The 23868-nt window shown below is 43.3% G+C and overlaps 1 protein-coding gene and 1 non-coding gene across 2 annotated transcripts in view; one reads left to right on the top strand and one right to left on the bottom strand.

The window, feature by feature from the left end:
* REV1 (REV1 DNA directed polymerase) overlaps positions 1 to 23868 on the top strand; it is a 4137464-nt gene that overhangs the window by 617176 nt on the left and 3496420 nt on the right. The window lies entirely within an intron of this gene.
* TRNAS-CGA lies at positions 18514 to 18595 on the bottom strand. Its single transcript has one exon. It is a non-coding gene; the product is annotated as a tRNA-Ser (tRNA).

The following is a 23868-nucleotide window of genomic DNA, read 5'->3' as shown; positions in this document are numbered from 1 at the left end:
AAGTTGCAAGTTGGAAACGTATTCAAAAGCAGTGTCATACAGCTTGACTGCCTTGTCAGTGTTAGCATGTTATGTCAGTGGTACTGTAGGTGTAAGCCGAAAGCAGAGAGTAATCAATTATATTAAGAAGTGTATGGTGCAAAAAATCAATAAAAAGTGTATGATGCACATAGCATCGTTATAAGAGATGCATTTGGATGGAAATGACCATGTGGATTTGACAAAGAAAGGATTTCAGAAAGGATATGTATCAGTGCATCTGGTAGAAAGGAATGGGGCTGGTAAAAGTGATTGAGAGGGGCTCCATCAGTGAGAGAGGATTATAAATAATGGTAGATTTGTGTTAATAGAGTTTATTGGCAGGTGTGAGGATTACACTGGCATTTATTTACGCCCCACCTAAAACTACTATTATGGAGCTTAAAATAATTTTGGGAAAAACAATTGGCTTTCAATTTGGAGTATTTATAGATAGGGTCTGGAACTTAATGTACAATAGAGAAGACATATTGGGTAGATATAGAGAAGGGAAATGTAGCAAAAGAGGGTAGATTTCTGAAGAAATATTTAGAATGCAAGATGTGAGTTTACTAGCAGGTGCTCAGACAGAATTTACATATTTCCCAAAGTACAACAACTTGGATAGACTGAATAAAAAATAAAACAATTTCAAAGAACATTGAAAGCTTTAAAACATGTCAGATAATGATTTCAATTCCGCACATGTAAAGACTATGTTAAAGATGCAGGGCAATGAAGTACAAATGAGACAGTGGTGCATTCCTGCTTGGCAAAAAGAAATGAGTTTAAAAATGAGTAGTGGAAGTGATCTGCGAGTTACTGGGGAAGACCGACATTTCTTAAGAAGGGCTAGCTAGGGAGTGGGATGGGATAAAATGAAAGAAAGTTTAAAATATGGTGGAAATAAGAGAGAGAGCGAGATATGGGAAAGATGGAAAAGGAATTATTTTGAGGGTTTTTCAAAGGTTAAAATATTGCAGAAAGGGAATCTCACAAAACAAGAGGAACATCTGTTGAGTGTTAAATGGAAAATAAAGTATTTGGATAATGTTCATGAGTTTAGAAGGGATATTGTTAAAGTAGTATGTTTTGATAACTCCACAGCACAAAAACAATTAAAACAATATCTTGGACAACATAAAGTAGAAAGTGCTGTTGTCATACTTAAGGAGCCTGTGATAAGAAAACTAACCAGAGATCCTGTAGACTTACCAGAGTTATTTCAGAAATGTTATGGAAATTTGTGTAAAGCAGAGGAATGGTGGATCTAAGAAAAGTTACAAATAGAAATATTTGAAGACTTGACTATGCCAAGGTTAGATAAAGAGGAAACTGAAGAATCAATAGCTAACACAGGAAGGGATGAGATACATTTGGTGATGTATAATCAATTATCAGGGAAGTCTCCAGGAACAGATTGTATTCCTGTGAAAGATTGGAACTTTGACAGGGGGAAGCGATAAAGATCTGGGAGGTTTTGTTTAACAGTATTTTGAAAAAAGGGACAGTATAAAAATCTTGGAAGAAACTATAGTGGTTGTGTTACCCATAGAGGTTTAAGACCTTTCATACTCTGCTTCATGTAGACCAGATTTTAAACCATGATTTTTAAAGTGTGTCTATACTAGCTAAGGTTTTGCCAAAGTTTAATCTATATTGATCAATGCAGTATTTTGGAGGAAAAGCAAACATTTGACAACTTTAATACAGCAATGATCCAGAGGGAAGCAGTGTGTAATAAAAGGTTCCCTAATAAAATGTTGGCACTAAAAATGCAGTGTGACAACACTGAAAAAAAGACTGAAACTACAGGTGAAGAGTGAATTTTGAACATTGGTCTTCATCTTTAAAATTCTTTTTTGCAGTGGAGAAGATCCTTGCACCCCATGATGTGGTGGAGGAATCCCCTCACACCCCCCTGAACTTATATATTTCAACTCTGAGATTGCTATAGATTAGAGAAAAAGGAGTATTCCAGGAAATGGCCACATCTGACGTAGTATATGTAAAGTCGTTCTTTCAGTATCTGTGTTTCAGGACACTGTCTTGTGGGATTGGATATTTCCAATGGTTACCATAAGAAAATGTTGCTGCTGTTGTTATATCTTGATGCAGAGAAGACATTCAGTAGAGTCATTCGGGATTTTAGGAATAGGGCAACAGCAGCAGCAACATTGCATTCTCTGATGGAATAATAGAGTTAAGTAGGTGGATATATGAAGGGTCAAAGGCAAGAATTAAGGTGGGAAGATTTCTATTTCTTAAGTTTGTACAGAAAAATTAGGCAGTGATAGCCTCTTTCATCTTTGACATCTGCTTTATGCTTAACCAAAAACTACCTAACCACAAACTCCAGAATAACCACAGCCAGAACTCATCTTCTGTCAACTTTACTATATGCCTCACCCATCCTTACCAATCTCTCCAAATCTGACCTAAGCAACCTAGATGCCTGCTATAATAACATGGCTAAATTTGCCACTAGCTGTCCTCCTAGAACCCATTATTCTAAGGCCCTAAGACAACTATTTTTGTTAGAACTACCCCACCAACTCATTCTCACGTAACTCTTTGCCGCCCACCAAATGTACTATAAACCCGATAAAACACCAGCTCTACACGACTTCCTCAATCCCCATATAAATACCCGTCCACTAAGATCCATTAATAAAACTCTAATTGAAGTAACCAGGAGTAAAAATAGCTCAGGTGACTCTATACTCCTACTGTATTGCTAAACTGTGGAATGCCTTTCCATTTGAAATTAGAACTATAACTAGCTTAAAAAACTTCAAGCATCACATTAAAGCCCACCTCACCAATTGGGAGATGTAGATGTGCTGGGCATGGGTAGCCCAAACCATGGAACTAGCTGATTTTAAAATTTGAATTGCATATGTAATGAGCATTGAATTTAAGCCGTATGACTACCTTATGTTGTTTTTTTTTTTCTTTCTCACTGTTAATATCTACCAGATTTTAAGTCTTCAGTTTGCTATGCTATCTGTATATAAGGCTAAGTATTGTACTCTTATTGTATACAATGTCACTGCTACTACTACAAGAACTTTCTTCTAGAAGCATTGTTGTACAAAATTATTGGTCTTGTCTCCCACTTGACCAATTCATTCTGTTCTAGTCTTTTTACAGTTATGAATGTCTGTTACTATTTTTTTCTTTATTGTATTATAGAGTTTCTTTCTACTAACAAAATAGTTTACTAACAATGGAGCTTTTCTCCCCGGGCCTCCGCTGAAAAAGGGTTTTATGCCCAGTCGGACTCTCCTGGTAAACACATGTAAAATAAAATAAATTTATAGTTAAGAGCCATTGGCAAAGAAAATAATGGATTCACACATTGGTGGATATAACTGGTTATCAAGGAAAGTTAGATTCATTTGCAGTTTATATTATTTTGTACTTAATGACATTTCATTTTTAGCGTTGTTGCCTCACAGCAAGATGTTGTCGCGTTCGATTCTCAGCTAGAGCGTCTTCTGTGTGGAGGCATGTGTGAATGGGTGTGCCTTCGTTGAAGGTTGTGCATCAGGGCTGGTAACTCGGCACGTAAAAATCCACTACCAAACATTAGCGGACCGGAGATCCGCTATGGTGACCCCGAAGTGATAAGCCGAAAGACACAACAACATTGTTATGAACATTTCAAGATGATTTCAAAGTCTCTTCAGGATGTTAAATTAATGAAAATAAAACAAATGCTATGGCAATAAACTGTGTATCCATATAAGATTTGTTTCAGCAATTCCCATATCTACAGGGTTTGGTAAGATAAAGAATTTAGTATGGATTAAAAAAAAATCTGTGATCACAGCAAAGGATATGTTTGAAGTGATTAAACAAAAAATAATGACAGCATTGAAAAGTTTGAGGCTCTTAATTAGGGATGTAGACAGTAAGATACCAATACTGAAAATGTTTCTGCTCCCTTTAGTTTTATATACAGATCAGGTATATTTTTATCAACCACAGGAGAAGTCGTGGATGATAGTTAATTAAATACTGAAGGCTTATTAAGTAGGATAAATTTTCTTCCTTTTAATTTTTCCAAGTCTTTTGGGGTTCTGATACCTTGATGGGAATGGAAACCATTCCTAAATTAAAGTACAATTAAAGTTCGTGAAATTAGTATTGTTTCAATCTTTGTCAGCCAGAAGTGATCTTTGCAGCACCCAGAATGTGCCCAGTAATGACTCTTGCAATTAGTACAGTGTTACATGTATTGGTAACATATCCAAATGTGATTGCAGATTCTTTTTTTATAAGACCCGTTGCTCCTACTATTATTGGAACTGTCTGGGTATCTTTCTTCTACATAGCTCTCATTTCTGCCTGCAAATCCTGATATTTTATGACTTTTGTGTCTCCGTGTGCAAGACACTGTAGTCACTGAGTGTGGCAATTTCAATGATCAGTGCTACTTTTGTCTTCTTTTCATGGACCACTGTATCTGTTTTTTTAGCATCTACCTTTTGAACTATTGGTAATGGGTTATCCCACATATTGTAGACTTCGTTTTCTATGATGCTTTGTGGCTCATGTTTCCAGTGTTTTTCAGCTACTTCAGTACCGTAATGTTTGCACAATCCCCAGTGCAACTGTCTTGCCACATTATTATGCCTTTCAGTATACAGTCCTTCTGCCATTTGTATGTCACAACCAGCAAAAAGGTGTGCAACTGTTTCCAGTTATGTTTTACAAAACCTGCATTTGTCTGTTTCTCCCACATGTTCAACAGCCTTTGTAAACCTCTGTGTATGTAGCCCACTGTCTTGGGCCGTCAATATTAACCTTTCATCTCTTTGTTTGAATTTGCCCTTCTCTAACCATTCCTTTGTTCGAGCCTGATCAATATGAGGATCTTCCAGAAGTTTTGTATACTTACAAATATATTTATGCATTTTCCACATTTCTTGCTTTCTCATCTGGTCCTTCACCTTACATTTTTTCTTTTGTTTTTGGGCATACTCAGTTGCTGCCTGATTTTTATCTACTTCTGGTTTGATTTCCATTCCTGCTTGATGCCGATATTCTAATCAATTTCAAGAAGACCCATCCCTCCTTTGAAACAGGGAATACGTCTTGGTACGGACTGATTTTTATAAATGATCTGGTGAGCACGAAACATCCTTGGTTTCCTGTCTAATCTATCCAACATATTTTTGGGGCCAGTCAATCACTCCAAAACTGTAAGGGCAGGAAGAGCAAATTGGTTTATAGCTTGAATGTTGTTCCTAGATGTCAACGGTGTTTTCAGGATTAATTTAAGTTTTTTAAAGTATTCCTGACCAAGTTTTATTCGCATTTAGGTTCATAGGTTCATACTAGGCTATCTGCCCTAGGGCATTTATAAGCCTAGCCAGAATGTGTTTGGCTTTCGCCACCCATTTTAAATTTATTTTGCTATGCCCTTTTTCTAGGTTAGTATACTGTGCCTCTGTCTAACAGTGACACAGAAGTGATACCCGGGGTAAACCTACGATCTCCCATCCACTCATCAAGATTCCTCTTGAAGAGAGTCAATGAGGGACTCTGCCTAACCTGGACTAGGATTTTATTCCAGAGTGAAGGAAGCCTCTGGGTTATGAATCTGTCCCTCCAGCATGTCCTATTTATTTCAGTGCTGAGGTTCAAGTCTCTCGAGCGTAGCTCGATGGGATTTAGATTTTCTGAGGTGTAGCATGTCCATTAATTCCGGGTTGGACATGGCTTTATACGTCAGGCACAGATCGCCTCTGAACAGGCGGTATGCCACTGAGTAGAGCTGGAGTTTCTTTAACCGGCAGCATATGGCATCTGTTTGAGCCCTTTGATCCTCTTGGTGAGGTACTTTTGGGGTCTTTCCAGTTGCTGCAGGTGTCTGGTAAGGTACATCCCAAAAGGGGCATTGTACTCCATTATGGGCCTGATGAGGGATGAGTAAAGAGGCACGATGACCTCCCCTGATCTAGATGCGAATCCCTTCATGATTAGGTGGGCTATATAAAATGTTTTTCTAACCACTTTGGCCACGTGGTTGTCAAATGAGAGATTGCTATCAACTTGGGTCCCCAGGTCCCTAATTACTTCTTCTGTACTTAATGGATTACCACCTATGTGGTAATTTGTGGGCACTTTGTTTTTGCCAAAGGTGATGACTATACACTTTTTGGCATTTAGCTTGAGGCCATGGCTCCGGCACGAGTTGTCTGTTTCTATGAGGCCCTTTTGGAGGATGCTTGTGTCTGCTGGAGAGTCAATTATAGCGCCCAGTTTGCAGTCATCTGCGAACTTGGTCAGCCACAGTCCTTCCGTGTTGGCCTGTACCTCCGAGAAATATATACCGAACAAGAGAGGTCCCAGGACTGAGCCTTGTGGGACACCACTTGTAGCTGGTTTGGAGTCTGACATGGCTCCAGCAATTCTAACCATGTGGGTTCTGTCCTTGAGCCAGTTTGCAATCCATCTAGTGACATAGGGGTTTATATTTAAGCTGGTGAGCTTATTTATAATGCCCGAGTGGGGTATTGTATCGAAGGCTTTTGCGAGGTCCAGGTAGGCTGTGTGGACCACCTTCCCCTCGTCAATCGCCTTGGTGACTGTTTCAAAGAAATCAACCAGGTTTAAGAGGCAGGATCTGCCCTTAACAAAGCTGAACTGGGTAGGATCCAGTGTCTGTAGGTCCCCAATATCTTTATTTATGAGGTCCATGATGATCCTTTCCATAGCTTTGCAGACCAAGCTAGTCAGGCTTATGGGGCGATAGTTTCCAGGATCCGTTGAGGCACCACCTTTATGGAGAGGGACCACTGTTGCTGTGCGCCACTCTTTGGGCACATATCCTGTAGTAATGCTGAGATTGAACAGTAGTTTTATGTGTTTGGGTTTAGCTCTTCTTGGAGTTCATGTAGGACGCAGCCCGGGACACCGTCTGGTCCCATTGATGCTGTGTTTTTTTGCTTTGTTCATGTTTTGTTGTTGATCCTTCATCAGTTCCCAAATATTTATGTACTCCCTCTTGCTGAAATTCTTTTGTATCACATTCTTTTTCCAAACTGTTTTCTTGATGCTGCAGTTTTCCTGCTTTAAAGGGACAATCCCAGTGTTTCTTTGTTTACATTCTGCAGTGTTTACCTTCAGCAGTGTGTAATTCTGAGCATGCTCGAGCCTTGTCTGTGTAGGGTTGGGGGAGGGTTACCTACAGGAAGTTTCAGCCTTTTAATCACAGTCCTTGTTTTTTTTTCCCTGACCTACTCACAACACCTTTTAGGTTGAGCCATTTATTGTTTTAGTTTGTGGCTTGTTATTTTCAAAGAAAGTTATCTTCTAAATGTTTTAATGACCTGCCTTCTCCTGACTTCTAGTTTCTGTGGAAAGGATTAGTAAACAGAGTTATTCAGTCTTTTTTGAGATGTTAATTAGCTTAGCCAGAGGCTTTTGTCTTCATCAAATAGATTGTATTACCTGCTGCTACTTCTGTAGAAAGCATGTGTGATTTAATTCTCAAACATTAGTACATGGAGTGCTGTATTCCTTGCATTTCATGTTATTTGATGCGTACTTTGGAATCCATGTTGAATGCATTTTGTAGTACAGGCACTGCATATTGCTAAATTACTGGATTTGTTCATTGTCAGTTTCGTTTACTCTATGTATTTTAACAATCTGTGCAGTTTTTCCAATTCAAAATGAGAATGAAAGCATTTTATAATGTGTCTGGTAGTACCGTTCTCCAAATAAATATTATATCATTTTTTTTCTGTTACTTTCACTTGACCTATTATTTTTTTGTGCTGAGTTCTGCATTTCCAAGTATAGCTGCAGCCTGTTGTTTCATTAGTTTAGTTATTAGTCTTACAGGCTGCAATCCAAATGTCTGTACTAGCACAGATGATACAGCCAAATGACAACACCGCCACTTTATTTGACCTGTATCACATACCTCTCATCACTGCAGTAAAATAATGAAAGCTAACTGTAATATTTTCCTCAGTACATGCTCTTGACTGACTCCTCTTCTTGCTTTTCAACAGTTTCAAACAGTGAGCTTCCCATGAGTGATGCTTTCATACCTCGCACTGCATATCTACGGTTCATTTCTGATGCTACTCTGCAGCTTTATCACCACTTTGTTATGCATCACTGGCTTTCATTTTGTCCCGACCAAAATTCACTGTTTCTTGACTACCTTAACGGTTATAAAAATCCCTTAATTTCCAAGTCCCTTATTTTCTTTGCCAATGGGTCTAAATATAATGCGAATAGCAAAGGGGAGAGAAGACGTCCCTACCTAGTTCTTCTGTCAAGCAGTTGATTATCAGGGAGTACCCCCGGCCAGTTTAGTTTTCACCTCTGATCCTTCATATATCCTCATCATAGGTTCATATGATGATGCTAGGCTATTGGCCCTGAGGCTCTTCAGGACTCGGCTGAAAACGGCAACCTGCTGTGCATTCGGACTTTCCTGGTTAACAAGTGTGAAATAAATAAAAATAAAAAATAATAAGCCTAGCCAAGAATTTCACCCATGTTCCCCCAAAGTCGGCACCTGTTTTCCCTGTCCAGCAAGGACATAGGTGGGATCCCAGGGATATATTTTCTGTTTCCCATCCAGTCATTCAGGTTCCTCTTAAAGACGGCTGGTGAGGTAGTCTGCTTGAGATGGCGAGGAAGTCTATTCCACAGATGGGGGAGTCGTTGGGACACAAATCTATCCCACCAACAAGTTCTATTAATGTCACAGACCAGGTTGAGACGTTGCATGCAGGTTGCACGAGTGGAGTTTGTCTTAAGGATATGCAGCAAACTCCATCAAGGCTGAGTCTGAGATGGCTTTGTGTACCAGACACAGGTCACCTCTGAGCAGTCTGTATGAGACTGAGTAGAGGGACAAGGCTTTTATCCTATCTGAATAGGATAGGTGTTTGAGACCGTGGATTTTCCTGGTCAGGAACCTCTGTGGTCTCTCCAACTGCTGCATGTACTTGGCAAGGTACATGCCGAAGGGTCCATTTTACTTGATAATGGCTCTGATAAGGGAGGGAGTATAGGGATGTTATGACTACCTTGTTCCTGGATGAAATACCCTTATGCGGTGGGCCATGTAGAAAGCTTTCCGTACAATGGAGGCAACATGGTGGTCAAAAGTCAGGTTGCTATCAACCTGTGTGCCCAAGTCTCTCATGACTGATTGCTTGCTTAGTACCTTGTTATTAATGTGATAACTAGTGGGGACACCATTTTTCCCCAAAGGGGATAATGATGTATTTCTTGGCATTCAGTTCGAGGCCATGCTTCTGGCACTAGTCATTAGTCTGGTTAAGGCCCTCTTGGAGGATGTTCACATCACCGTCATCTGCAAACTTAGTCAGCCACAGACCACTGGTTTTGGCTTGCACCTCAAGAAAGTATATCCCCAAACAGTAGAGGCCCCAAGACCGATCCTTGGGGTACACCACTTGTTACGGGTCTACTACTAGAGGTGGTGTCTCCTACTTTGACTGAGTGGGTTCCATCAGTGATCCAGTTAGCTACCCATCTGGCAACATATGGGTTGATGCCTAGCTGGGAGAGTTTATCTATTATGCCCGAGTGGGGAATAGTGTTGAAGGTTTTGGCTAGGTCAAAGTAGGCTGTGTGCACCGTCTCGCCCTCATCCATGGCTTTGGTGACTGTTTTGAAGAAAGTGACCAAGTTTAACAGGCATGATCTCCCTTTGACAAAACCAAACTGTGTGGGATAAAGTGCTTAGAGGTTGCCAACGTCCTTGTTTACAAAGTCCATGATAATGCGTTCCATGGCCTTGCAGATCTGGCTAGTTAGACTGATGGGCCTATAATTGCCTGGATTGGTGGACGCTTCACCTTTGTGCAGAAAGATGACAGTGGGTGTCCTCCATTCAGCTGGGATGAAGTCTGTGCACAGGCTTTGGTTGAATAGGGTACCTAGTGGTGCTGAGAGGTCTTGCCTGAGTTCATGTAGGACACAGCCAAGGAGGTTATCGGGTCCTATGGAGGCTGTATTTTTTTGCCTTTGAGAGGGCATTAATAACCTGTTCCCTGGCGATGAGGGGAGGGGGGGCAGGTGCTGAGAATGTCCTGGTTTACTGATGGGACAGGGTGGTCAAGTTTTCACTGAATTCCTCTGCCAGCAGGTTGGCTATATCTATGGTGTTTGTGTATGTAGTATTCTTGACCACCAATTCAGAGCAGATTTGGGAGTTACCTTTCAGATTGTGGACATATGCGAAGAAGGCCTTGTGGGTTGCCCTTAGTAGACGTGGCCAATTTGGACTCAGAGTTAGCCTTAGAGGATTTAACCAGTGACCTTATTTGCTTGTTCAGACAAAAGAGAGATAGAGATTGCTTCCAACTTGGCACCTGCTTCTTCTTGGTCATGGACAGCAATTTTTTTCCTTTTATTATAGAGTCTGTTTATTGCTTCTGTCTACCTGACAGGTTTACTCTTCCTTGAGGAAGATGATTTGGTTGGTAGCCAATGTTTTTTCTCTGTTATTACTCTTAAAGCATGTATGTATTATTGTTATTTTTATTTTTTGGAGCTTTTCTCCTCAGGCCTCTACTGAAAATGGACATGTATCCAGCTAGACTAGCCCGGTCAACAAATGTAAAATAAAATAATAAATATAAGGTATTGCTGAGTCCATGCAGCTATATAGGTGCTCATACAGTTTTTTGGTGTAGGTTTGGACATTAGTGATTGATTCAACTGAAGGGGCGGTGTCTGGGAAGCTGCTTATACCTGCTCACAGGAGCTTTGGAAAGTTGTTTTTTTTTTTTTGTTTTACCCTGGCAAGGAGGGGTCAGGAGAGATGGTGACTTTGAAAGTGATTGCTTTATGGTCTGATCTTACCAAGGACGACGACACTGTAGGAATGCTACAGTGGGTACTCATGTTGTTTAGTACCAGGTCCAGGATATTTTCACCTCTTGTGTGGGTGTCGACCAGCTGATCCAATGCATTGGCATTGGCGAAGTCGAGGAATCTCTGGAAGTTTGTGTTTGAGCTAGACTAGGGTCTTCCACTTTATGGTTGGGTAGTTAGTCACCCATGATCAGGGTAGAGGGTTGAATCTTCATGGATTCAAGTAAGCTGTGATTTAGATAGGTGTTCTGTCAATAGTTAACTGCACCTGGAGTGTCTCCTGTGCATCATACTGTTTGACCAGCATGGAGGTGTGTATGTCTTTGATAAATATTGAAACTCCACCTCCTTTGGCTTTGTAGCCCTCTGTTTGGGGTCTGAAAGTATGGTAGGACAAGTAACCTGTTAAGGCTGGGGTGCTCTCTGCAGCTTTGAACCAGGTTTCAGTGACTGGACAAATGCCAGCATCTTCTGGGGTGAGGAATACTTGCAATGAGTGCATTTTCATAGTAAGACTCCTAGTGTTTAGCAGCAGCATGACCTTTAAATTTCATTTAGAAGAATTTTTCACAATGGTAAATGTTAAGTTGTCAATCTCGCCTTCATTCTTGCTTGATGGGTTCGGAGCCGATCCTCGGCTCCGACTCGGCACTTGCTAAGCTCGAGAGTCACTTTTACCAGCTCGAGGCAGCCCCATATCCCATGATGCAAGGCGGTAAGTACCCAGATCTCGTTTGCCGCTTCGCTGATGAGGTCCTCCTTTTACCAGCTCCTGGTAAGTGATTTGCTACTTTGCTATTTTAGCCCCTTTTAACAAAAAAACCCTTTATTATTAGTTTTTATTTAGTTTTAAACATTTTCTGACAGAAAATTCCCTGTCTCTACTTATTTTTTTAGTCAAACTTTTACCCATCCCATCCCCCCCCTGTTAGAGTGTGTGTGTGTGTGTTTCTAGTTATACCTTTTTGGTATATTTAATTTAAATTCTTTGACTGGTGTGTGTGTGCTTGTGTTACACCATGTCAAAAGAAAGGGTCTCAGGCTTTAAGAAGTGTGATTCGTGCTGTCAGAAGATGTCTCTGACAGACGGTCACACTTCTTGCCTGTATTGTCTGGGGCCTCTTCACCTGCAGGACTCCTGTGCTATATGTCATTCTTTCAGCCAGAGTCTCCTGCAGGAAAGAAGAAATAAGTTAATACTCAGGGGCCTTCTTAAGCCGGAGGGCTCTCCGGCTAAGTCGGCTCCATCCAAGACTGCCAAGTCTTCCAAGGCCCAGGCTTCTGTGTCAAAGCCTGCGGCCTCGGCTCCGACTCGTTCTGAGTCGACATCGGCTCCGGCTGGAGCCGATTCTGGCTTAACTAAGCCTTCGGCACCGATGGCTATCGGTGCCGATTCTGCATCGACCACTTCGGTGTCGGCTCCAATCGGTTCCGACCACCATGTGGCTCAGGCATCGGTGTCGGCGCCGATCGGCTCCGACACCGTTACTTTTGTGGCTGTATCGGCTCCGGCTGGAGCCGATGCATCGAGGCTACCTGTCGGCTCCGACAGGTTCAATAGTTTCATCGGTTCCGATGGCTCCTTCGAGGAAGAGGTCGAGGTCTCCTTCCTTGGAGCCGATACTTTCGGCTCCGGTTTCACCTCTCCTCTCGGAACGGAGCCATCGGAGCCGATCTTCAAGGTCATCCAGGCTTTCTGACCATGACTTAGAGTGGTCAGTAGATTACTTAAGTCACAGGCACTGGCCCAAATGTTACATAGTCCGTCTCAACAGACGACTATTGGTCCACACCCCGTTGCAGTTCCTCCTTCAACTCTACCCCAGAGCTTGGAGTTGGAGTCTTCGGGAATGGTTACTGCTACGGCTGAAGGACAGATACCCCCTTCTGTTCCTTCAGCCTCTACTCTTATCTCCTCTTCGAGACCTTCCTTAGAGGGATTCGGTGGCAGGCTTCCATGGTGTCCTCCGAGGGGTGAGTGGCATCGGACCCTTGTCCGAGCCCGCTCTTCCCCTTGGAGCCTCGGCCTTGGTGAGCTCGGCTCCGACATCTGCCTCTGAGACTTCCCTTTTGGTGGTCCCTGGAGTTCCTAGCTCTTCGGAACGGGTTCTCTCGGACCTGCCTGGGAGGGGAGCATTCGAGGTGATGAAGAGTGTGCTGGCCACTGGTATCAGCCAGCAGTCTGTTCCCTTAGCTCCTCCCTCTATAGTGCCTGTTGACATCTCTGCCACTTCTCTTGCTACAGGACCCAGAGATCCTCCGCCTCAGGTTTCCCCATTGGGAATTTCCCCCTCTTCCGAGGATTCTCCTGATGTTTCGGGAGATCCTCCTAGGAAGAGGACTTGTAAGAGGAAACATGTAGACTCCCCCGAGTCTATCACTTCAGATACTGACTTTGATGAGTCAGAGGGATCCCCAAGATCCCCCTCTGAGGATGTCTCCTTCTCAGACATCCTAGAACTCCTTAGACAGAGGGGAAACTGGCCCACCAACAATCCCTCTGAGGATGAGTCAGTATACCTAGAGGCGTTTTTGTTCTCGGCCCTCCACCTCCTGGGTGTCTCCGCCTTTCGACCCCCTTATGCAGGTTATTGCCCGAAAGGCGTGGGCTGCTCCTGACTCTGTAGAGCCAGTCCCTAGGAGGCCTTCAAAATTTATCACTGCCCCGTGTGATAAGCAATTCCTCACTAAGGGTGTCCCCGCTGATGCCATGGTGGTGGCTGCTGCCACCAAGAAGGAACTTGCAGATCCTTCCGTACCCGTCCATCCTCCTAATAAGGACTCTAGGACCATGGATAGGTACGGTAAGCGGATGTTTTCCTCAGCGACCTTTGCTATGCGTTCGCTGAATTACCTATGTCATTTCACCAGACTCCAAAGGGACATCCTTAAGGAGCTAGGTGATGTTGTTCAGGATCCTACAGCTGCAGGAGCTCAGGAGAAAATTGCTTCGCAGCTAGGAACCCTTAATTCCATTGCAAACTCCTCCATGCGGCTAATATCATATGCTGCTGATGGAGCGAGTAGGGCCGCAGGTACAGGTGTGGCTCTTAGACGCCAAGCCTGGATGCGGCTATGTGACTTTGCAGATCCCTTTAAGGCGTCCTTCACAAATTCTCCCTTTGATGGGTCAGCTTTGTTTGGCCCTCAAGTGAAGGAAACGTTGACCAGGTGTGAGCAGGACGGCAAGACTCTTTCTGCCAGGAGTCGTTTTCCACCCCTTCTAGACCTTACCCCAAAGGACAGAAAGGTGGCAAAATGTGGTTCCATAAATCCCAAGGAGTCACGCCCGGATTCACGTGGTCAGTTTACCCCTAGAGGCAGAGGGGTAACAACAACACACGCGCTCTAGAGGCAGAGGGGTCCAAAACCAGGGAAACAGAGAGCCTCTCTCTGACAAGCCCTTTCAGCATCCCTGAGATGTTGCCCGGCTGTCCCTCCTTGGAGGCAGTCGGGGAAGATTATCACTGTACCCAGAAGCCTGGCATTCCCTCACTCAAGACAGATGGGTACAGTCGATCATATCCAAGGGTTACATAATTCCTTTCGAGGAAAGTCCTTTCCCCTCAAATTCCCTTCCAGATGTACCACCCAGTCTAAGGGAAATTGCAGAGTTAGAAGTCTCAAAACTACTGCAAAAGAGCCATTCAGCCAGTTACAACAGACCATTCAGAGCCGGAATCTACTCAAGGTTCTTTTTGGTCCCCAAAAAGACGGGAGACTGGAGACCAATATTGGATCTCAGCAGACTCAACAAGTCTGTGAGGAAGACAAGATTCCGAATGGTCACTCTTCAGTCAATTCTGCCCTTCTTACAGAAGGACAACTGGATGTGCTCTATAGATCTTCAGGATGCGTACTATCACATCAAAATTCACAGACGCTCCAGGAGATTTCTCCGCTTTCGGCTGGGGTCCAGTCATTTCCAGTTCAGAGCCCTGCCCTTTGGTCTCACTACAGCCCCCAGAGTGTTCACCAAATGCATGGCAGTGGTCACGGCTCACCTGAGACGTCAAGGATTCCAGGTGTTTCCGTATCTCGACGACTGTCTCCTTTCAGCCACCACCAGGCATCAGCTTATTCAAGCCAGGGATTACACAATAAAGCTTTGTACTCTTTTGGGCATCTCGATAAACTTCGAAAAATCATCCTTATCGCCCTGCCAGTCTATTACTTTCATAGGCGCAAACTTAAACACTGTTCGGATGTCAGCTACCCTTACAGATCAAAGAGTTTCAGACATTCAAAGTCATGTCAGGATCATTCTAGCCAACAAGAAAGTACAGGCCAGAATGGTTCTAAAGGTATTAGGCCTCATGGCTGCGGCCATTACTCTTCTTCCCTGGCTCGCTTCTACATGCGCCTTCTTCAGTGGATGCTGTTCACACAGTGGTCGTACCAACAACTTCCAATGCGTCACCAGATTCTGGTGACACAGACTTGCAAAGATCATCTTGCTTGGTGGATCACATCTCCTCAGGTTCACCAAGGCAGACACTTTGTACCCCCGTCCCCGATAGCCACTGTCACCACGGATGCCTCCTGATCGGGTGGGGGGGTCATTATCAGGGCAGGATGGTTCATGGGACGTGGCAGCCGTTCGAGTACCACCTGCACATAAATGTCCTGGAGATGAGAGCAGTGCTTTTAACGTTGCAAGCCCTCAACGACTTTCTTCCCATAGGGACAATTGCAGTCCACACAGACAACATGTCTGTAGTTTGGTATATCAACAAACAGGGTGGAACCAAGTCCTACCCCTTGTGTCGAGAAGCGCTCAGACTATGGCAATGGGCGATCTCCTCTCATCGGTTTCTGGTAGCAACGCATATCCCTGGGAAAACCAACATTGTAGCGGACAGATTGAGCAGAGCTATTCTCATGCCTCACGAGTGGTCTCTCAAGCAATCTATAGCGGAAGAGATTTTTCTGGAATGGGGTCATCCATGTTGCGATCTTTTTGCTACTCCCCAAAACAGCAAATGCCCAGACTTCTTCTCTCTCTTCCCTCTTCCAGGCCATCCCCCCAGAGACGCTCTGACCCAGGATTGGCCCCAGGGACTTCTTTATGCCTTCCCTCCATTTCCTCTGATCCCTCAAGTTATCCAGAAAGCTACCGCTTTGAGAGCCAAATTGATTCTCATTGCCCCTTACTGGCCTCGACAAGTTTGGTTCCCGTTCCTCCATCGTCACCTGTTGGTGCAGCCGTTGCATCTGGACCCAGTGCCAGATCTTCTGATTCACCAATCCGGTCAGCTGCACCGGTCTATCCCTTCTCTCAACCTCACAGCATGGTTGCTCCACTTCCTTCCTTAGCCAGGCTTCCTTTGATCTCTAACCCAGTTAGAGACATCATAGTAGCTTCACTAAAATCCTCTACCAGGAGGATTTATACAAGCAAATGGAAACGTTTCTCTTATTGGGCTAAGGCCAAGGATATTGATCCTTTCACTGCCCCTGTTCAGGCAGTCCTGGACTTCTTAGCAGAGATTTTTCATGCAGGCTCCTCTTCTTCCACAGTCAGAGTTCAATTGGCTGCTATCTCCAACTTTCATGTCGGGGTCGCAGATCACAATATTATGTCCCATAGGCTCTGCAGGGCCTTCTTGAAAGGAATTTTCCTACTAAAGCCTCCAATCAGGAATCCTCCTCCTCAGTGGGATCTAAATTTAGTGCTGACATCCTTGATTCTTCCCCCTTTCGAGCCAGCTGTTTCTTGTTCCCTGAAATTTCTTTCTTGGAAAACTTTATTCCTAGTGGCTATTACATCGGCCAGGAGGGTGTCTGAACTTCATGCTCTATCGGTTCGACCCCCCTATTTGGTTTTTCACAAAGACAGAGTATCTTTGAGAACTAATCCGACCTTTTTGCCCAAGGTCGCTTCAAAGACCAATCTGAATCAATCCATTGATCTCCCTGTATTTTTCCCAAACTATTCAGACAGAGCCGAACAAAAACTACATTATCTTGATGTCCACTGTCAACTCAGATATTATTTGGACAGAACAAAAAAATTTAGGAAATCTGATCAACTTTTTGTTTCCTATGCGGATAATAAAAAAGGCCTTCCTGTTTCTAAAGTGACCTTGTCTAGATGGCTTTCTTCGGTCATCTCTGAAATTTATCTGCTCAGGGGAAAACAGCTGTGCTCAAAACCTAAGGCACATTCAACTAGGAGCTTAGCTACTTCTACAGCCTTTCAAGCTAGACTTCCTTTAGACACTATTTGTGCAGCGGCCACTTGGGCCACTCCTCACACTTTTGTTTCCCATTACAAATTGGACTTGGCCTCCAGGGACAGAGCGAGTTTTGGCTCTACAGTCCTCAAGAGTCTGTTCCATTGAGCCACCCAGGATAGAGGTGCTAGGGACGCGGTCCCATCAAGCAAGAATGAAGGCGAGATTGACAACTTAACATTAAGAAGTTATGTACCTACCATAACGTTCCATGTTAGTTGTCTTCTCTCGCCTTCTTTCTTGCGACCCTCCCTCCTTCCCCCAGGCCTGGACAGACCTTTTTATAAGATATTATGATGCTGAAGACCATTCAGACCTGGTCCTTCTTCCATCCTGTAAGTTTTCTTTCTTCCTTTTGGAAGTATTTTATGCTTGGTGCTATTGCCCTTTGTCATCAAACGAGATCTGGGTACTTACCGCCTTGCATCATGGGATATGGGGCTGCCTCGAGCTGGTAAAAGTGACTCTCGAGCTTAGCAAGTGCCGAGTCGGAGCCGAGGATCGGCTCCGAACCCATCAAGCAAGAAAGAAGGCGAGAGAAGACAACTAACATGGAACGTTATGGTAGGTACATAACTTCTTATTTTGTCCTCATGACTTTGCCTCAAAAATGCACTATGGGAGAGGCAAGAGCCTTTGCCAGAAGTCTGAAGCCCAGGGGAGGCAGATGAAGATCAACCTTGTAATTTAATCAGGGAATGAAAATGCTTTAGTTGGTCTGCTCTTAAAGTCACAGCTTACTCTGTCAAATGCTGTCTCTACATCAGGACCAATGTCAGTGGTATTTTCATACATTTTGCTTCCCTCCGGATCATCAGTGTTCTGTTAATGTTGTGAAAAGTTTTGTCTCCCCTCCACAAAACTACACTGATCCTTATCTATCAGTTTTCAGCCTTTTACCATTCTTTTAGCCATTATAGACATAAACACTTTACAGTCTTTAAAATGGGCCTGTATAAACTGGATCTGACGGATCTTTGCCCTCTTTAGGTATTATAGTTGCCACCACTTTATTCCAGGATGCTGGTACTTCTCTTAAAATATTGTTAAACAAAACCTTCCAGATCTTTATCAGTTTTTTCTCTTCTAACTTCCAAACTTCCACAACAATACTATCTATTCCTGGGGACTTTCCTGTAGATTGGTTATATATCACCATTGTTATCTCATCCCCTCTTATCCTAACTGCTCACCTAGTATTTACCTATGAATTGGAGAAGATGTCTGGATAATACTTTGTTCCCACAGTGTTACAAAAAAAAAAAAAAAACACACAAAGGATTATCTTTTTGTTCTATTTTTTCTGTTCCATCATGTATGCTAAATTACCTTAAACACCTGTTTTAGTCTGACAAGCTGTCTGTATCTTGTTCATCGTAATCGACCGGATTCGAACCTATGCAGGGAAACCCCAATGGATTTCGAGTCCATCGCCTTAACCACTCGGCCACGATTACATGAAGTTTAATGTTCTGCAACTGAATTTTTAATGCTCTTTGTGTTTATCTGTTTTATGCGGAGCTTTTCTCCCCAGGCCTCTACTGAAAATGGACATATATCCAGTTAGACTAGCCCAGTCAACAAATGTGAAATAAATGTAAAGTAAGTAAATAAATAAATAAATAATCCAGTGAGAGACTAGGATAAAAATGTCCACAGTATCTTAATGACCACGACCTACAGTGTACCTAAAGCTATTTATTTTCATATGTAAGCCTCATAAAAGAGCTTGTATAAACCTCTGCTCTTTCTCCATTGATAAACAATGGAACACCCTACCCCTAAATATCACAACCTTAAACTCCTCAAGGGATTTCAAACTCGCTCTAAAAAATCATCTTTGCAACACACACATCTGTCTCTGTTGCTCTCCCAAAGGCTAACATACTACTTTTCCTATATCTTAATCCTAAGTATATTACTACCTCTCTTTCCCATACCTTTTCCTTTCTCTCACTACCTCCCACCATCCCTGGTGCCCAACTCCTCCCCTAACCCTCCACCTATTTTCTTTGCACCTTTCTCCCCTAACTGATGACCTAATGCTCACCTCTCATCTCCACCAGCCCCTGCATCTCAAACTACATCTTTCCTATATTTTTCACATTCTCCTTACCTTACTGCTAAACATACTCCTTACCTAGCCTCGATACATCTCATGTCTGCTGTAGCCTACCTAGTCTCTAAACATCTCTGTTCTCTAGGCTACTATTCCTTACCTACCTTCTCTACATCTCATCTCTCTATCAGTATCCCCTCTCCCTCTGTCTCAGTAATCCTAAACAGAAAGCTATACCCCCTCACACTCTTTAAACATGCAACAACTTTACCTACATGAATTCCGCTATCATCTTACTGTTCACTTTATCGTGTATCCCTGACTGACCCTAACCCCAAATTAATACTCTTTCATAGCTAAACTTTGCCATGTCTAACAATACTTTAAGACATGTACAATTTCTCATTTTTTTATTGCAATATGCTGTACCAAACTGTATGTGTAATGTCTGTCTTATGAAGTAATGCTTTTAGCTATTGTGGTTCTTCTCATTCTTGATTATGATATGTTAAACTAAACTGCATGTGTAATGTATACTGTATAGTGTCAAAAATTCTTACTTTATGTGGAGCTTTTCTCCCTGAGCCTCCATTGAAACTGGGTTTCTGACCCAGTAGGACTTCCTGGTCAACAAATGTCAGTAAATAAATAAATATATAAATTTTCCTAAGCCTCTCCCAAATCATATTGCATGTAAAAAATATATATATATATATATATATATATATATATATATATATATATATATATATTGTAAGCCAACAGTGATGCTTTGTATACTGAGAGGTAGTTAGACATGCCACACTGCCAAAAATTATTCATTATTTCCTCAATTACCCACTTAGCCTCATTGCAGAGACATAGTAGATTTGGAGCTTATCCTCAACATGGTTCCAATGAACTACCAGGCATATGGACACTCAATACAGTAAGAGCAAGTGAAGAAGTGTAATTTTACTGCACATTGTCATTGAATGTGGGAGGAAGTGCAGTATCAAAATTTACAGGCAGATTGTACAGGATCAGATACAGTTCCGCCATGTAGAACTGAACTGGAGACATAAATAATGCACAGTGATAATGTTGATTACTTCATGACTGTGCTATTTCAGATATAAATTTAGCATGTAGCTAATGTGACACTTCTGGTTTTCCAGAATAAGCGAAGTAAAATACAGCTTTCACTCATAATCCCATGACGCAGGTATAGCATACTCAATAAGTGATCTAAAGCAGGCTTTAGCACTACATTAATGCCAAATGAAACATTTCCTCCAGTGATCCGTTTAGCAGTTTGTCCTTGCCTGCACAAGCACTTCACTGACACCAAATGAAACATTTCCCCCACTGATCCCTTGAGTCGTTTGTCCATGTCTCCATAAGCAGTCAACTGTTGTCAAGTGGAACACTTCCACAATGGTCCTGGGACAAGCACTTTTGCTAAGATTAAATGAACCACTTCTCCCAAATACATATTCAGTAGTTTGTCCATGTAGGGCCAAGCACTTCACAAACATCAAATGAAATATTTCCACTAGCGATCCATTTCATAGTTTGTCCATGCCTGCAAAAGTTCTTCACTGACACCAAATGGAACATCTCCCTCAATGATCCCATCATTAATTTCTCCATGTGTGTCCATGCACTTCACTGACACCAAAAGGAACATCTCCCCAAACAAATCCTTTCAGTAAGTTATTTCTGTCTGCACAAGCATATTACTTGCACCAAATGAAACATTTAATCCCAAAATGTCAGCACAGACTTTAGTGATGACAGAATGAATAATTTCCCCAAATGAACCCTTCTGTAGTTAGTCCATTATTGTTGAAGTTATTCACTGGAACCAAATAAAACACCTCCCCCAGTGATCATTTCAGTAGTATGTGCATGTCTGTACAAGCACTTTTAACGACACCAAAAGAAACAATCTGTTGTTAATCTTCATTCATTCCTTACTGATAGGACTTCGGTTCCATCCTCGGAACCGACATGGCCATTACCAAGCTCGTGCCAGCCAAAATCTCTCAGCTAAATTCTACCCACAATGCCCCTCTCAGTCTTTTCAGATCTCATTTGCCACGTTCCTCGTCAGACGTGCTAAGCCATTCTCTCAAGCTAAGTGTAGTGTTTTTGTGATTTATCTAATATAATTACCTTCCTCTAGTCAATTTTCCTTAAGCTTATCTCTTCATCTTTAAATGTATATACTTTCTTAGTAAAACTTACCCTCTACCTTCGGTAGTTCTTTTCATACCATCATTGGTACTGTCCCTCTCCCCTACCTTTGGTAGGCCCTTTCCCTACCACTTTGTGGTATTTCTTAGTACCATTGTTGGTACTCCTTTTTTCTCTTCTGTTTAAAAAAAAAAACCTCTTCTATAACCTTGCTGCTGTTTTTTGTTGTTTAGGACTATAGTGTTTGTGTAGTTATCATGATGTGTGATAAACTAAAACTAGAGTTTGAGCAGTGTGATAAGTGCAGGTGTAAGATGCCCAACTCTGACGGTCACGCCCGTTGTGTTTATTGTTTGTCCGTTGACCATATTAATGTGCCTTGTGATGTTTGCTGTGGTTTCAGCAACCGTATGTTAGCTGAATGCAAGAACAAACTCATTTTGAAGGGTATGTTGAAAACACCCTTCTCGGAGGCTCTCTCTGGGACCGGAGGTCTCACCATCTCCTGGTCAAAAGGATGTTAAGAAGGATCAAGAAAACATAAAGAGAAACAGAGTCACTCGGTGCCATCTCTGTCCTCTTTGAAACTGAGTCGACACCTGACTTCTTCCGCGCCATCGGCACAGACAGTTTCAGCACTGGCATCTCTGTCTTCGGTGCCAACCTTGATCATGACACAGGCTCCTACTTCGGTACCAACATCGGTGCCATCCCCAGCGACTATACCGATGACTTACTCCGCTCCAGCTATGTTGACACCTGCGGTTCCAAAGACTGAGCACTTTGCTAGAACAAGGTACTCCCCTTCTTATGACCCTTTTTTGGGGCAGAAATTCAGCCCATTTCTTGAAAGACCAGAGTCTCCATCGGCAGTGTCTATCAGATCCACCAGGAGTCTCTCAGAACTAGATGTAGTGAGGGTTGTGGACCAGCTTTTGGCAGCTAGAGCTTTACTGACCCTGTCGTGGTCTTCCCTCCCCCTTGGGACAGAAGCTTTCCTGACATATTCACCTGTTTATTCTTCTCCGACCTCCTCCCAAGTTTCGGAGATTTTGGTACTGATGTCCATCCCAGTGCACCCTGTCTCAGCTCTGACAGCAGAAGCTTCCCTGTCAGCTCCGTTAATTCTTGGTGTCACTGCTCTTTCGGAACTGGTGCACCCTCGGAGCAGTAATTGGGCTGTCGGCACCGTGATACCTAACTTGGCACCGATTTTTTTATATGGCGCCGTCTGCGGTCCCGGCCCTGGCTGCTACTTGGTCCTCTTGGAGCTCCTTGCCTGGAGGTGGGTTCATCAGGGTGAGGTGTGACCCTGGTTCTGAAGTTGACCTTCTCGGTTCTAGGCTCCCATCCATCTTCCGGCTGGTCAGCTTTCCAAGTGATGGAGAGGGTCCTCGCTTCTACAGGCTCACAGTTGGCATCATTGGCATTGGAACCAGAGCCCCCATCTAGCATGCAGCTGTCTCATCCCCCTACTCTGGGATCTCGGGCACAGGAGCCACAAGACCTTCCCTTGAAGGGAGCCCTTTCTCCAGAGTCCTCCTCGGAAGACCCCCACTGGGGACCAGCCCCAGAAGAAACTTTACAAATGGAAGCATCTTGATTCCCCTGAGGAATCCATCAAGGAAGACACCAATTACGATGAGGGAGAAGGGTCCCCACGGTCTCCTCCAGAAGATGTCTCATTTGGAGACATTCTCAAGATCCTCAAGCAGAGGGGAGATTGGAAATCCTCCAGCCCTACGGAGGAATAGGTGTTCTTGCAGGCTTTCCGTGCTCGACCATCTACTTCCTGGGTGACCCTACCTGCAGATGAGCTCATTAGGCTTATCGTGCTGCGTGCCTGGAAGGCTCCGGACAACATAGTACCTGTTCCCCGGAGGCCCAATAAAATTTTGTCCACGCTTGAAGACCAACCCAACTGGTTCTAACAACTAGTAGTAGATTCCGTGGTTGTGGTGAAGAAAGTTCCACTGTTCGTCCCCCGAACAGGGAGTCTCAGACTTTGGACAGACTGGGGAAGCGGACCTTTGCTTCGGCAACCTTTGCCATTCATTCGCTGAATTACATGGCACATACTACTCGCCTCCAAAGAGACGTAATTTCAGAAATGTCTGCCTCTTTGGCAGGGGTACTGCCTGAGGAGCTGCGTGATACTGTTGCCTCACAGCTAGCTACTGTAGAATCCATCTCGAACTCCCCGATGCACTTGATTTCTCACAACCCCAAGGGGGCAGCTCGAGCAGCCGCATAGGGCATTGTCATGAGACAGCATGTTTGGAAGCGTTTGTGTGACTTCGCGGACCCTTTCAGATCTTCATTTGTTAACTTGCCTGTTGATGAATCTTCCCTCTTTGGTCCAAAAGTAAAGAGAAACACTATCACGTAGTGAGAAGGGGACAGAAAGAACTTGTCTGCTTTGGGCATACATTTTTCCACCACCCAGAGATCCTACTCCAGGAATCTGAATGGAGTAAAACTGTGGTTCAAGAA

This window comes from Protopterus annectens, chromosome 5.part0 (assembly GCF_019279795.1).
Source record: "Protopterus annectens isolate FY-2018-M chromosome 5.part0, PAN1.0, whole genome shotgun sequence".
In the NCBI taxonomy this organism is placed as follows: Eukaryota; Metazoa; Chordata; order Ceratodontiformes; family Protopteridae; genus Protopterus; species Protopterus annectens.
Note: the sequence above shows the minus strand (reverse complement) of the source record. Positions and strands in the feature narration are given on the sequence as shown.